This window comes from Tachypleus tridentatus, chromosome 5 (genome assembly GCF_004210375.1).
Source record: "Tachypleus tridentatus isolate NWPU-2018 chromosome 5, ASM421037v1, whole genome shotgun sequence".
In the NCBI taxonomy this organism is placed as follows: Eukaryota; Metazoa; Arthropoda; class Merostomata; order Xiphosura; family Limulidae; genus Tachypleus; species Tachypleus tridentatus.
In genome coordinates this window covers 48,467,707-48,483,469 of record NC_134829.1, presented here as the reverse complement: position 1 = coordinate 48,483,469, position 15,763 = coordinate 48,467,707, and the positions used below count along the sequence as shown (strand labels likewise).

General features: G+C 35.7%; 1 long non-coding RNA gene and 1 pseudogene across 3 annotated transcripts in view; one reads left to right on the top strand and one right to left on the bottom strand.

Annotated features, from left to right (window-relative positions):
* LOC143251108 (metabotropic glutamate receptor 8-like) overlaps nt 1–7,927 on the bottom strand; it is a 47,665-nt pseudogene extending 39,738 nt beyond the window's left edge. Inside the window, exon 1 of the transcript XR_013028502.1 lies at nt 7,022–7,927. The product of XR_013028502.1 is annotated as a metabotropic glutamate receptor 8-like (transcript). The remainder of the gene's footprint in view (nt 1–7,021) is intronic.
* LOC143251110 (uncharacterized) overlaps nt 1–15,763 on the top strand; it is a 119,156-nt gene that overhangs the window by 3,845 nt on the left and 99,548 nt on the right. The window contains exon 2 of one of the 2 annotated variants that reach the window (XR_013028504.1): nt 10,203–10,412. This is a non-coding gene — a long non-coding RNA (uncharacterized LOC143251110). Of the gene's footprint in view, nt 1–10,202; nt 11,129–15,763 lie in introns of those variants that run through there. The other variant, XR_013028505.1, reaches the window with a different exon arrangement.

The window sequence follows — 15,763 nt, the reverse complement described above, 5'->3', positions numbered from 1 at the left end:
AACGCCTCCACGGTTGAAAGGGCGAACATGTTTGGTGTGACGGGAATTCGAACCCGCGACCCTCGGATTACGAGTCAAGTGCTTTAACCACGTGGCCATGAACATCAAATCAATGAAAATCAACAACCAGGAAGAAAAATAAAACGGGCCTGGCATGGCCAGGTGATTAAGACACTCGACTTGTAATACGAGGGTCGCGGGTTCGAATCCCCGTCACACCAAACATGCTCGCCCTTTCAACCATGGGGGCGTTATAATGGTACGGTCAATCTCACTATTCATTGGTAAAAGCGTAGCACAAGACTTTGCAGTGGATGGTGATGACTAGCTGCCTTTCCTCTAGTCTTACACTGCTAAGTTAGGGACGGCTAGCACAGATAGCTCTCGTTTAGCGTTCACCGCTGGGAAAGCAGTAAATCTACGGATTTAGAACGCTAAAATCAGGGGTTCGATTTCTTTCGGTAGACACAGCAGATAGCCCGATGTGAATTTGTGGCTTTGCTATAAGAAATACATACACATATTCTCGTGTAGCTTTGCGTGAAATTCAAACAAACAAACATAAGCAGAACGAGTCCCAGAAGATTTATTAAGTATGTGACGAGATCAAACACGAAAAGGATACGTTTCCAAACAAACTCCGAGTCATTTGTTTCTGATGTAATGTTCACACTAATGCATCGGCATGTCGTCATAGATTCAAATTGCGGCGTTACAAACGTCATATTTAGCACCTATATATATATACTTCATAAACGTTAAATTCCCAATCATTCGGCATTGCAAATCCGACAAAAAATAGGCTTATGATAAAAATGATTGTGTCACAGCATTTTTCGACGGAAGATCGTTGCACAACGAGATTTTTAACGATAAATGGTAAATTAGTATAACATTTTGAAATAAGGAGTCTTTAACATTCTTCACTGAAGTGGGAAAACTTGTGCACAGAAGTTTAGAACAGCCATGGTGGTAGGCTTTTGTACGAGTCAGATTCTTTATAGTAGGTGTCTGTGATTCTTTGGCGATAAATTTCTAAAATGAACAAACAGCACACTGTCGTTGTTGTTGTTTGAATTAAGCACAAAGTGTTGTAAGTCCGCAGACATACCGCTGAGCCACTAGGGGGGCAGCATACAGTCCACTTGGTATATTAAAACAAGTAAAACGAAAATACAAATTTTCTTTACACTTTAATAATTGTTTCCTCATCGTCAATGTCCACACAGGCTGGTTGAATTACTTCAGAACAGAATTGACAAAATAATATTCTATTGTTGCAATACAGTCTTGGATAATTACACTTTATAAATCGTCCACTAAATGCTCTTTGTCGCTAAACTTATAATCACGCAAGATAGATACATCTTTTGAACTGAATCTTCGCCGCGTATTTATACCTCGACAAATGTCTAGAACGTTCCGCACTCAACTAGATATTATGATTTGGTTTGTTTTGAATTTCGCACAAAGCTACACGAGGGCTATCTGCGCTAGCCATCCCTAATTTAACAGTGTAAGACTAGAGGGTAAGCAGCTAGTCATCACTACCCACACCAAGTCTTGGGCTACTATTTTACCAAGGAATAGTGGGATTGACCGTCACATTCGTGTAATCACATAAATATCTGTTAAAATATTCTTGTTCATTTCACAGTGTGAAATAGTCACTTATTAAATAAAATGCTGTTGGCTTTATCATTATTAGTTGTAGTAAACATACGCTTGTGTTTTAAGCACAAACGTACACAATGAAGTATTTGCAGTTTGCTCAGTGCGGGTATCCAACCTTGATTTTAGCATTATAAATCTGAGCCGTGAAGTTACAGTTTGTTTGGTTTTATCGTTAATATCTGACTCACTGAAGTGATTAACTTTCTGTGAAAGAAAACGTATTGACGTTGTTTTAACATTAGGCATTCATTGTTATTCCATGAATAATGAAAGTGAATAGCAGTAAAATCGATCAATATCACAAAATGAAACGTGAATAAGGTCAAACAGGTTCTCATAAAATGATATTATATTTTTTATAGCTAATTATAGTAACAAAACTTAAGCGTTCAATGTTTCCTGATAAATAAAGAACCGGAAAACCGAGAGTGACCATCTAGCAAATACAGTTCACGTGTATGATATGATTTGTTCTTTCCTTAGTTAAGCCTAACTACAAATGTCCACACGACATATTATAACACGAATTAAATTTAATAGAATCATATTCTTGGATTTTCGGCTCAATAATGACAGACACAAAGAAAGCTATCATAGCCAGAATGATAATGCACTCAGTAATGGCGTCAGCTGTGAATTGTTTCAGCACTTGAATAAAAAGACAAGTTCCGAGATTCCACAACACTGAACACATTAAAGCTTGCTGCTAACACATCAATAATGGCTGCAGCAATCGCTCTAATAAAAAACCTATTTTCCCTGAGCCTCGAAAATTTGGTAATAACAAAGCGTGAATGATTGAACATCATATTTGATACGTTAGAAGACTCGTAAACCTGTTTCAGTTTCAGTTTTATTTCTAGAAACAGTGACCGAGGGCTTCCTGTTAAAACGAGTTAGCTTGGAGTCGATCCTAAGAACAGGACTTACAGTTAGTTATTAAAATATTAGCTTAGGATCGGTCCTAAGAACAGGACTTGAACTTGTTATTATAGTGTTAGCTTGGAGTCGGCCCTGAGAACAAAACCTAAAGCTTGTTATTAAAATGTTATTTCGAAATCGGCCCTAAGAATAGGACCCAAAGCTAGTTATTAAAATAGGTTAGTTTAAAGAAGGCTGTAAGAATAGGACCCAAAGCTAGTTATTAAAATAGGTTAGTTTAAAGAAGGCTGTAAGAATAGGACCCAAAGCTAGTTATTAAAATAGGTTAGCTTGAAAAAGGCTATAAGAATAGGACCCAAAGTCTGTTTTAAAATCGGTTAACTAGGAGCTATCTTTAAGAAGAGAACCAAATCCTTGCTGTTAAAATAGGTTAGCTTTTATACGGTTCCAAGGATAGGATTGAAGTTTCGTGGTTGATATAGTTTGGATACGGTTCTAAGGACAGGACCAAAAGTTTGTTGTTCATATAAGCTTGCTTGGATACCGTTCCAAGGACAGGATCGAAATATTGTTGTTGAAATAGGTTAGTTTGGATACGGTTCCAAGAACAGGATTGAATGGTTGTTGTTAAAACATATTGGCCCAGAAGCGGTCTTTTATTATTAAAACAGTTTGAATGTGGTCGTGGTGTTGAATGGTTTCAAACCAATACGAAGTAAATTAATACATTCATTACTAGTTAGGAGGTTGATTTACAACATGGTTTAAAACTGTTCTTACTTGTGTGTTCATTGTTGTGTTTTCAAATGTCAAAGACTAAGTAAATAGCCTAATATCACTAGAACTAATCGGCATTAGTTGATGATGGAGTCACTATAGTTGAAAGGTTTGAGAATGGTCTTCAGCATGGTTTTGGTAGAATTTTTAATATATTATTCGTTAAACAACACTAGTCATTGATGAGAAAAGAGACTCATGGTCCCCTGGTTAGGATGCTCGACTTACAATCTGAAAGTCGCGGGTTCGAATTCTTGTCTCAAGAAATATGTTTTCCCTTTCAGCTGTGGGAACGTTATAATGCGACAGTCAATTCTACTATATATATATATATATTCATTGTTAAATGTAGCCCAAGAGTTGGAGGAAAGTGGTGAAGACTAGTTGTCGTCCCTTTAATGTTTCACTGCTAGATTAAGGACGGCTAGCGCAGATACTTGTGTATCTTTGGATGAAATAAAAAAAATTCAACAAACAAACAGAAAAGAGCCAATCGCAGACCGCTTGTTTGCGTTCCAGACTAAGGATCTGGGATTCTATCATATTTTACATTCCGTTACCGTGAGAAATAAATAAAGCTCTTCACTTGTGTAATATGAGTAACAATCAAATTTCGGTTAATAGGGATGGGTGATGTTGTCTTTTTAATATCAGGTTCAGTTTTCACGAAATTCAGGAAAAATTCCAAACCAACTGGTGGTAAAACTAGGCAATGTTTATTTATCGTAACAACAATCACCAAACTCACTGCTACTGTTTTTATATGTAATCGGACAGGTAACTCTGATTTGAATAGCTTACATCAGTGGTTCCCAACCAGGGATGCACACACCCCTTGAGAGTGCGAGATAACTTTCCAGGGTGTGCGAGATAACATTTGTTTTGGCCACCTTCACCTTTATTCTTAAATAACTAATTACTGTGAGGGGTGCGAGAACATATTAAAAATTTTTAGGGGTGCGGGGCATAAAAAGGGCTGGAAACCACTGGCTTACATTATATTATCAATCCAATGACGTCAAAATTATCCTATGACGTCACAAAGCAGCTTACCAAGTCCTCGCTAGAACGTTTGAAATAAAACGTAGTATTATTTTTATGGAAGTTTAACACATTTCAATCAACAAACACAAACTGTATGAAAGCAGAATAGTAACGAACGATTGAATAATAATTATAATTCGAACGTATTTGTAAAATAAGTTGCGTTTCCAGAACAAAAAATCATAAGATGGGTGCGCTCGAGCTTTCGGAACTGAATTGAATCACATCAAACGCGAATAATACGGAAGTGATATACATGCACGCACAAATACGTAATGAACACGTCACAGTATACATGTTTATGCACTAAACTTTTTATATGATGAGTTAATTTTAAGCGAAGTATCTTTGAATGTGGGGTAAAAATAATTTCATGTATATTTTAATATTTACTTGTGTTACACCGTGTACGTTATAAAACTTAGTGTAATAAATACCGTTTTCGTTAAATAAATGGCTAATCGTGAATTTTCACTTGATGCATAATTCATTTCACGAGTTCGGAGAATTTTTTAAATCTCTAACAGGAATCGCTAACTAGTAACCAAGAGCACCGTTTAGACTTTAAAATTAATGAACTTAATTATAAGAATGTCGATAGATCTGAAGTAACATCAGCGACTCCTCTCGTAATCTAATTAATAAATACTTTTACCTAAGTTTATGATAGAAATAAAACTTTTTTTTTTTCAGTAGTGAAAATTGCATACTATCGCGTTCGGTGATCCGTTCATCCATTATTCTCTAGCGTTTAGTCAAGAAGGCATATTAAACATTCTAATTTTAATTACGTTTCCCTTCTAGCTAAAAGTAAAGGCATTTTTAGATTTCTCTCAGAACGTTAAAAAAAAAAGAAGATTCTTCCAGTTATTACCCAGAATTTATTTTAAGTAGAAACTTTGTTAATGAAATTAATCAACGGATTCTGTTTGAGTTCAATAAATAATAATTTAAGCGTAAACTTAAAAGTAAGGCATTTTCATATTGGGTTACAGTAACTCTAGAACGTGATTACATTTTTTATAGATCTGATTACACACAATTAATATCTGACTACACTTACTCTTACATGCAAGGACATTTATCCTTAATCTGATTACATTTATCTTAGATAATGTTACACTTTTTTTAGGTCTAGAAATAGCTATTTATGAGGAGATGGTATAATTTGTGTAGTAATGTTGCAAAACTGTTTGCCACCGAACATCTATTCAGTTTACTTCTTGTACAACTGCAGGCCAGTTTTAGTGTCTGTCTACTATAAATAAACACAAGACATTTTCTACAAAGAGTGTCGATAAGATATGACAAACTTATTTTGAATATACGTTTGCTATTATTACCTATTGATAAGGACTGTCTTGAATTGGCCCGGCATGGCCAGGTGGGTAAAGCCGTTCGCCTCGTAATCTGAGGGTCGCGGGTTCGAATCCTCGTCGCACCAAACATGCTCGCCCTTTCAACCGTGGGGGCATTATAAAATGACGGTCAATCCCATTATTCGTTGGTAAAAGAGAAGCCTAAGAGTTGGCGGTGAGTAGTGATGACTAGCTGCCTTCTCTCTAGTCTTACACTGCTAAATTAGGGATGGCTAGCGCAGATAGCCCTCATGTAGTTTTGTGCAAAATTCAAAAACAAACAAACAAACTGTCTTGAGTCATCCATTGTTAGCCACTGTTATTAAAACTACTGTTAAAACACAGATTTTTCACCAATTACTGGTCAATATTGAATAATCTATACAGAGGAATTGTTTTATATTGTTCACTGTTATGAAACCTCTACTGTTAGAAACGGTCATGTAATACACATTATCGGTTACTGTTCTAAAGTAAATATAAACAGAAATTGTCTTGTATAGTCCATAGCTAGTTGTCACAGTTAAACGTCTACTATTAGACAATGTATTGTATAATTATTTGACAGCCACAGTTAAAATCTATGCTGTTAAAATCTGTCTTGTTTCATAAACTGTTGAATTTTCTATAGACAGAAATTGTTTAATATGGCCCATTCTTAGTTGCTTTAAACTTCTACTGTTGGAGACTGTTTTGTATCATTCATTGCCCTAAATTATCTATATATATTAAATGTTTAATATCGTTCATTGTTAGTTGCTATAAAGTTCTACTGTTAGAGACTGTTTTGTATCATCCATTGTCCTAAATTATCTACAGAGAGGAATTGTTTAATATCGTCCATTGTCAGTTGCTATCGCAAAGCTTCTACTGTAAGAGACTGGTTTCTATCATACGCTGTTGGTCGTCGTTTTGAATTATTTATAGTTAGGAATTGTTTACCGTCGTCCATTGTTCTTTGCTGACAGAAAACTTCTGGTGTTAGAGGGTGTCTTCTATCATACGTTGTTAGTGAATGTTCTAAATCATCTACTGTTAGAAACTGTTCTTTCACATCTGTCACGTACAATGTCTTGGAATGAATCATATTCCTAGCGTTATCAATTTCCATATATGGGCATGTATCTCTGCGTGCTTAATATAAATCCTGCATCCATATGTAACCAAATGACTTTCATTATGATGTTATTAAAACTACTGGTCAAATGAATAAGCTATTCTTACACAACAAAGCATATGGTTGAAAAGTGAATAAAAGAAAGTTAAAAAAGATAACTAGTCTTTACCTTAAAGAGCCGAAGTATGTTTGCTACCATGACAGATACAGAACTAGATGATGCCCCCTATAACTCCTACCACCGGTTTCTGGGGGTTGTATATCGGTTTCATCCCGTTTTCGCAGCGGTACTGAGATTCGTCCAAGGTGGTCAAAGATGCCTTTACAAACTCCATACTTTGCTCTAGTGCATACGTGTCTTGAGAGCACGTGTCAAGGATGAAGGTTCCCAGGGTGACGTTTGTAAGAAGGTGGGGGTCCTGGTTGATCTGGTCTAAAGCATACAACATGGCTTCCATCCGTTGGATTCCTTTCTCCTCTTTAATTAGTCCGCACGATTGGCTTGGATCTGCAACAGATTTTGCCTCGTGCATGGGAAATAGTCCCCCAAGAATAAAATCTCCATCTAGCTTCAGCTGTCTACCTTCTGCCGTGCTAGTGGACCACAGCGCCAAAGACACCATATTCACGATCATTAATCTGCTTATCATGTTTTTAACTATTTATTACAGAAGTATGGGAGAAAAACTGTTTTATTTTAGTTTATTAATTTCCCCAAAGATCATTCCGTTTTGGAATAACAAGCCTTTCTTATAATATTGGCATAGATGAGATCCTTGTGTTATTTAAAGCTAAAAACCAAATACATTCAGAACAAATGCAGGGTTTTTCTTCCCTCTAAATTTATTAAAGAATTGGTTGCTTCGATGAACAAAATATTTCGAATTATTCAAAACTAAAAAATGCGAGAGTACAAAGAAGAGATCACGAGACATACACGACTTCCCTAGTCCCAAACGAAGTACGGCAACAGAATGACAGTAACGAAAAGTTCCAATAGAGAGCCTTGCATACGAGATAGAACGTGAGCACGCACCTTGCTTTTGGTTGGCGCTTCGCTCTTAGCAATGCGCGCGAGTTGCTTTCTGGAAACATCCTGAAATCCCATAACAACCGGAAAATTCTCATATCGCGCCTTTCTGATGTTCTCATATCAAAATTTATAATGCAACAACCGATTCTTAGTATCATATTAGTGATACCAAAGTTTTATAGTATCAATAATATGAGGAACTCCCCAAGACGTATCACAAATCAACATGTAAGTGTGTGAAGTTCCAGCGATAAGTGTTTATTGGAGTTGAAAAAAATACGAGAATGGGCGTGAAAGGTGTTACACAATGTTTCGTTTTGCTTCAAAATATTTAAAATTATTCTTACAAATTAGAACTATGAAACGTCAGACATTAACAGGGGCTCACAGATACAGTTTGATCAAACCAATGCTTCTAGTTGAGGGTGGTCATGGGGCTCTTCTCTCATGAAATATAAACGAATTGATGACAACATTCGTATCTCAGAACAGTTGGTATGTGTAGTTACGCTTTTATTGATAAGGAGAGAACAACGTTTCGACCTTCCTGGGTCATCTTCAGGTTAAGAAGAGAGTTTGCAACTGACCGTTGCCGGACACTTGTCTTAGGGACGAGAGTACCCATTTCTAATTTTGGTTTTAAGAATGTGTTTTAGTTTATGAAGACACGCGCGTTTACTTTGTTCTGTAACAACGTACACGATGCCTCAAAGAACAAAATTAGAAGCGATTGAAATCAGTAACTAATTTAGAGATATGTATTACAAATACGAACTGTCACACCTTTTAGTAATACAACGTTTTTTGAGAGAAAGGTAAAGTGTAATCACGTTTTTAAATTATTATAATTTCCAACAGTAGGTACTAGTGTAGTTTCGATCGTGTACAATGGGCGATTTGTGCTCCGCATCTCAGAACAGCTGGTATGGGTATTAACACTTTTATTGATAAGCAGAGAACAACGTTTCGACCTTCCGTTCTGAGATACATTTTTTATTTCAAATGGGATTCTCGTCATCAAGAAGGGGATCGAAACCTGATTTATAGCGTTGTAAGTCTGCAGAAATACCGCTGTGCTACCGGGGCGCTACTGCATGTGTGATTTTTGTTGCATGTTTACCAAATTATAGTAATTATTTTAAACAAATAATATATAATAAGTGTTCCCTTTATTGATGTTAAGAACACACGTAGGTTCAGCATATGAATGATAGGGAGAGCGAAAAGAAGAAATCCTATAACCAGGGCGCTTCAAACAGATACACGTTTCTTTATCTGAAGCAAACTGATTTTCATCTTATGAGTTCTTGAACGTGCTCTATGTTGACTGTGGGGTATGTGTTAATTTTTATGTTTGTTTGTTTTTGAATTTCGCTCAAAGCTACATGAGGGTTATCTGCGCCAGTAGCTCCTAATTTATCAGTGTACCATGTGGGCAACTATTTTACCAACGAATAGTGGGATTGATCGTCACAATATAACGCTTCCACGGCTGAAAGAGCGAGTACGTTTGGTGTGAGGGGGATTCGAATCTGCAAATTACGAGTCGAGAGCCTTAACCACTTGGCCATACTGGGCCTTTTATGTTAATGTAACATATCTGTTATTATTGATCGATATACCACCACTTATATCTATTATTGTTAATAAATAAATTGACGGTTATAGTTTATTATTATATTGTTATTAACTGGTATGTCGATCACAGATAACATGCACGATTCATTGTGTTGTTGTCAGTTGATGAATTGTTATCAGTCAGTTTTAGCTATTAGCTTGGCTTAACCTTTATATATATATATATATATATATACAGGGTGAGTCAAAAGTAGGTGGACAGTAAAAAAACCTTTATTTAGAGATCACGTATACGTACAACTATATGTAATAAGACAATTATATTAATGAAAATAAAATGTTATTTATTAACGCAAATGCTCAAATTGTTGAGATTTCCAATACTCTTTTAACACCCATATTCTTTTATCTGTATTTAAAGTATTTGACATTACGGGTTCTATTAACAATCTAAAAAAAAGAAAACAGATTAAATTAAAACAAATGTAATTATACAATTGTAATTATATAACACGAATAATATAGTTGCAACATAGTTATAATATACAATTGCATTAATATAACCGATACATAAACCTATTTCAAATGCTGTCCACCTACTTTTGGCTCACCCTGTATATTGCAGTTTTATGTGAAAAGCGATTTCTTTTTTCTGAACTTTCCAGAAAATATACAAATATAATGTGGCTCTTTAGCGAAGGTGTTTTATTAAGAAACAGTACTGTTGTCACCTTCACAGGGTTTATTGTTCTTCGATCGAATCTGGGTGAAATTCTACGAACAGGAAGGTCGTGATTCACATCTCGTAAGGTTCCTGCTATAATTTCGTGTTAATTATTTCCAATGAATGATAGAGAATCTCTACGGATATGACGTCACGACAAAGCTATGTTCGCTGTGGGTTTAAGAAGCCTGTGACCAGGGAACATGATATATTGAAGAAACACTGGTAGGAAGAGAGACAGAAAGAAAACAGTAAATAATGTCAGATATAAAGGTGCGAAATAAAATGGAAGAGAAATAAATGCGTGAGGAACAAGAGGAATAATTAATTATTAATCAGTTAACAAAATTAACTAAAAGTGACACTTGTTTTTATGAGAATGTATGAATTTCACGAATAACTTTCTTATTAGTAGTTTGTAATGTATTACATATATATATATATATTAGTATTTGGATTTGTGGTTCAAATCGCCTTGGTAAACCATAACCAAACACGACTATGAAATGCACAGAACCTGACACAGAGAGAAACATGTTCTAACATGTTAGTACTTTTTTTTACAACTTCTAAACATTTGGTTTTCTTTAATGTGACGACAGAATCTGGTGATTAGAGCGCTCGATTTGCGATCAGAGGATAACGGTTTCAAAGTTCCGTTATGTGCTCACCTATTAAGCCGTAAGGGAATTAGAAAGTGAAAGTCGATCCTACTATTTGTTGGTAAAAAACTAGACCAATAGTTGGCGGTGGATGGTTTTGAGCTATATAGCACTTTGTATCACATGTATATCGTTACTCTGTATAACACTTTGTTTCACATGTATATTGACACTCTGTACAACATTTCGTATCAAATTTATATCGTTACTCTGTATAACACTTCGTATCACATGTATATCGTTACTCTGTATAACACTTCGTATCACATGTATATCGTTACTCTGTATAACACTTTGTTTCACATGTATATTGACACTCTGTACAACATTTCGTATCAAATTTATATCGTTACTTTGTATAACACCTTGTACCACATGTATATCGTCACTCTGTATAACATTTTGTACCACATGTATATCGTTACTCTGTATGACACCTTGTACCACATGTATATCGTCACTCTGTATAACACTTCGTATCACATGTATATCGTCACTCTGTACAACATTTCGTACCACATGTATATCGTTACTCTGTATAACACCTTCAACCACATGTATATCGTCACTCTATATAACACTTCCTATCACATGTATATCGTTACTCTATATAACACCTTGTACCACATGTATATCGTCACTCTGTATGACATTTCGTATCACATGTATATCGTTACTCTGTATAACACCTTGTACCACATGTATATCGTCACTCTGTATAACACCTTGTACCACATGTATATCGTTACTCTGTATGACACCTTGTACCACATGTATATCGTCACTCTGTACAACATTTCGTACCACATGTATATCGTTACTCTGTATAACACCTTCAACCACATGTATATCGTCACTCTATATAACACTTCCTATCACATGTATATCGTTACTCTATATAACACCTTGTACCACATGTATATCGTCACTCTGTATGACATTTCGTATCACATGTATATCGTCACTCTGTATAACACCTTGTACCACATGTATATCGTCACTCTGTACAACACTTTGTACCACATGTATATCGTCACACTGTATAACACTTCGTATCACATGTATATCGTTACTCTGTATAACACTTCGTATCACATGTATATCGTCACTCTGTATAACACTTTGTTTCACATGTATATTGACACTCTGTACAACATTTCGTATCAAATTTATATCGTTACTCTGTATAACACTTCGTATCACATGTATATCGTTACTCTGTATAACACTTCGTATCACATGTATATCGTTACTCTGTATAGCACTTTGTTTCACATGTATATTGACACTCTGTACAACATTTCGTATCAAATTTATATCGTTACTTTGTATAACACCTTGTACCACATGTATATCGTCACTCTGTATAACATTTTGTACCACATGTATATCGTTACTCTGTATGACACCTTGTACCACATGTATATCGTCACTCTGTATAACACTTCGTATCACATGTATATCGTCACTCTGTATAACACTTCGTATCACATGTATATCGTCACTCTGTACAACATTTCGTACCACATGTATATCGTTACTCTGTATAACACCTTCAATCACATGTATATCGTCACTCTATATAACACTTCCTATCACATGTATATCGTTACTCTATATAACACCTTGTACCACATGTATATCGTCACTCTGTATGACATTTCGTATCACATGTATATCGTTACTCTCTATAACACCTTGTACCACATGTATATCGTCACTCTGTATAACACCTTGTACCACGTATTTGTATATCGTTACTCTGTATGACACCTTGTACCATTATGTATATCGTCACTCTGTACAACATTTCGTTGCCACGTGTATTGTATCGTTACTCTGTATAACACCTTCAACCACGTATGTATATCGTCACTCTATAACGCTTCCCCATCACATGTATATCGTTACTCTATATAACACCTTGTACGCCACATGTATATCGTCACTCTGTGACGTTCCGTGTCACATGTATATCGTCACTCTGTATAACACCCTGTGTACCACATGTATATCGTCACTCTGTACAACACTTTGTACCACGTGTATATCGTCACACTGTATAACACTTCGTATCACATGTATATCGTTACTCTGTATAACACTTCGTATCACATGTATATCGTCACTCTGTATAACACCTTGTACCACATGTATATCGTCACTCTGTACAACATTTCGTATCACATGTATATCGTCACTCTGTATAACACTTTGTACCACATGTATATCGTCACTCTGTACAACACCTTGTACCATATGTATATCGTCACTCTGTACAACATTTCGTATCACATGTATATCGTCACTCTGTATGACACCTTGTACCACATGTATATCGTTACTCTGTATAACACTTTGTATCACATGTATATCGTCACTCTGTATGACACCTTGTACCACATGTATATCGTCACTCTGTATAACACTTTGTATCACATGTATATCGTCACTCTGTATGACACCTTGTACCACATGTATATCGTTACTCTGTATGACACCTTGTACCACATGTATATCGTCACTCTGTACAACATTTCGTATCACATGTATATCGTCACTCTGTATGACACCTTGTACCACATGTATATCGTTACTCTGTATAACACTTTGTATCACATGTATATCGTCACTCTGTATGACACCTTGTACCACATGTATATCGTCACTCTGTATAACACTTTGTATCACATGTATATCGTCACTCTGTATGACACCTTGTACCACATGTATATCGTTACTCTGTATGACACCTTGTACTACATGTATATCGTCACTCTGTATAACACTTTGTACCACATGTATATCGTCACTCTGTACAACACCTTGTACCACATGTATATCGTCACTCTGTACAACATTTCGTATCACATGTATATCGTCACTCTGTATGACACTTCGTATCACATGTATATCGTCACTCTGTACAACACTTCGTATCACATGTATATCGTCACTCTGTATAACACTTCGTATCACATGTATATCGTCACTCTGTACAACACTTCGTATCACATGTATATCGTCACTCTGTATAACACCTTGTACCACATGTATATCGTCACTCTGTATAACACTTTATGTCAAATGTATATCGTCACTCTGTATAACACTTCGTATCACATGTATATCGTCACTCTGTATAACACTTTATGTCAAATGTATATTGACACACTGTATAACACTTTGTATCGCATGTTTTATTGCCACTCTGTATAACACTTTGTTTAAGAGTTTAAATATATAGTGTTAACAATACTATAAAATGTAAATTATACAGTTGTTAACACTTTTAGACACGATACACATTTCATAGGCTATCTTTATTTACTTTGTGTATTTATACATAATGTATAATACATAATGTTTAATATTGTATATAGAAAAACCACCTTCCTATATTAGTTTCTGCTACGTTTTTTACATATCATCTTGATGTTGAATTTAAAATATCGAGTGGTTAACACTTTCCCTTTAATGGTTTTTATTGTGTTTGCGCGTCGTGCTCTTACAGAGTGTAAAATATACAACGGACAACTATACTAGTAGCCCTTTTAACAAATAAACGTTCTCGCCTTCTTAAAATGACAGAAAACATATGTTGCCTAGAGCCCGGCATGGCCTAGCGCGTTAAGGCGTGCTCTTCGTAACCTAAGAGTCGCGGGTTCGCGTCCGAGTCGCGCCAAACATGCTCGCCCTCCCAGCCGTGGGGGCGTTATAATGTGACGGTCAATCCCACTATTCGTTGGTAAAAGAGTAGCCCAAGAGTTGGCGGTGGGTGGTGATGACTAGCTGCCTTCCCTCTTGTCTTTCACTGCTAAATTAGGGACGGCTAGCACAGATAGCCCTCGAGTAGCTTTGTGCGAAATTCCAAAACAAACAAACAAACATTTGTTGCCTACGTCATGAAACAACAGTTTATTATCTATATACAGCTTTCCGTACAATTGACCTAATTAAGTAAACCATAATTATTCCTAAAATACGTTTACGTAATTAAGTATAATTATACAGTTATGATTTATTAAATTATAGGACTTTTTATGGGATGTTAAATTTTAATTTGTAGTTAAGACGTTAATAAAAAATACACGCTACTGACAATAGTAACTGTTAAATTTTTCTTTTGTGCACAGGTTACACGTAGAACGTGTTAATATTTTCACGTATTTTTGAAAGAATGTGTCAGAAATGTTTGGAAATGAGTCAAGAGAGGTGAACTGAATTGAGCAAAGATGTGAAAGAACATTTGTGGTAAATCCGTTAACACCAAAAACAAACACAAAATGAGGTCAGGTAACTTTTCTACGATGCTGGGTTGATATATTTTATGAACCTAATTAAGGAGAAACAAGGAATTATTCGCTTGATAACACGAGAGGTGGAGTGTGACATTTTGCCGCATTAACGTCTAATAATATCTTATTCCTGACCAGTTTTGAAGTTTTCCAATTTGTATTACAGAAAGCTAACACGTTGTTTTCTCAAGTGGTCGCTAAATATTGTAATTAGGTTTGTTTTACATGAAAAGCTGAACATTTGCAGGTGATTACACCCGAGTTCAACGCGAATGTTGAAGTTGTAATTAATGAATAAGAATTTGTCCAAATCCTGGTTCTTGTTCGCCAGCCTTCAAGCGTTTTATTAGATTTACTCAATAGCGTGCGAACGAGAGAAACTGCAACACTCGCGTTATTTGGCCTCACTTTTGGTTGAGAGTTTTGATAATTAACTAATGAAAGTTTTAGAAAATTTATTTTTATTTTGATTCGACCAAATATTGCAGACGCTTCAGTGGTTCAAAACATTTTAGCAGTCTTGTGATTTCATTGCAGGTGCACCATGAAAATGCTTAGAATGCCTTATTTAATTCTGCATAAAAAAAATTGGTTTCTAAGCTGTTTATTTCTAAAT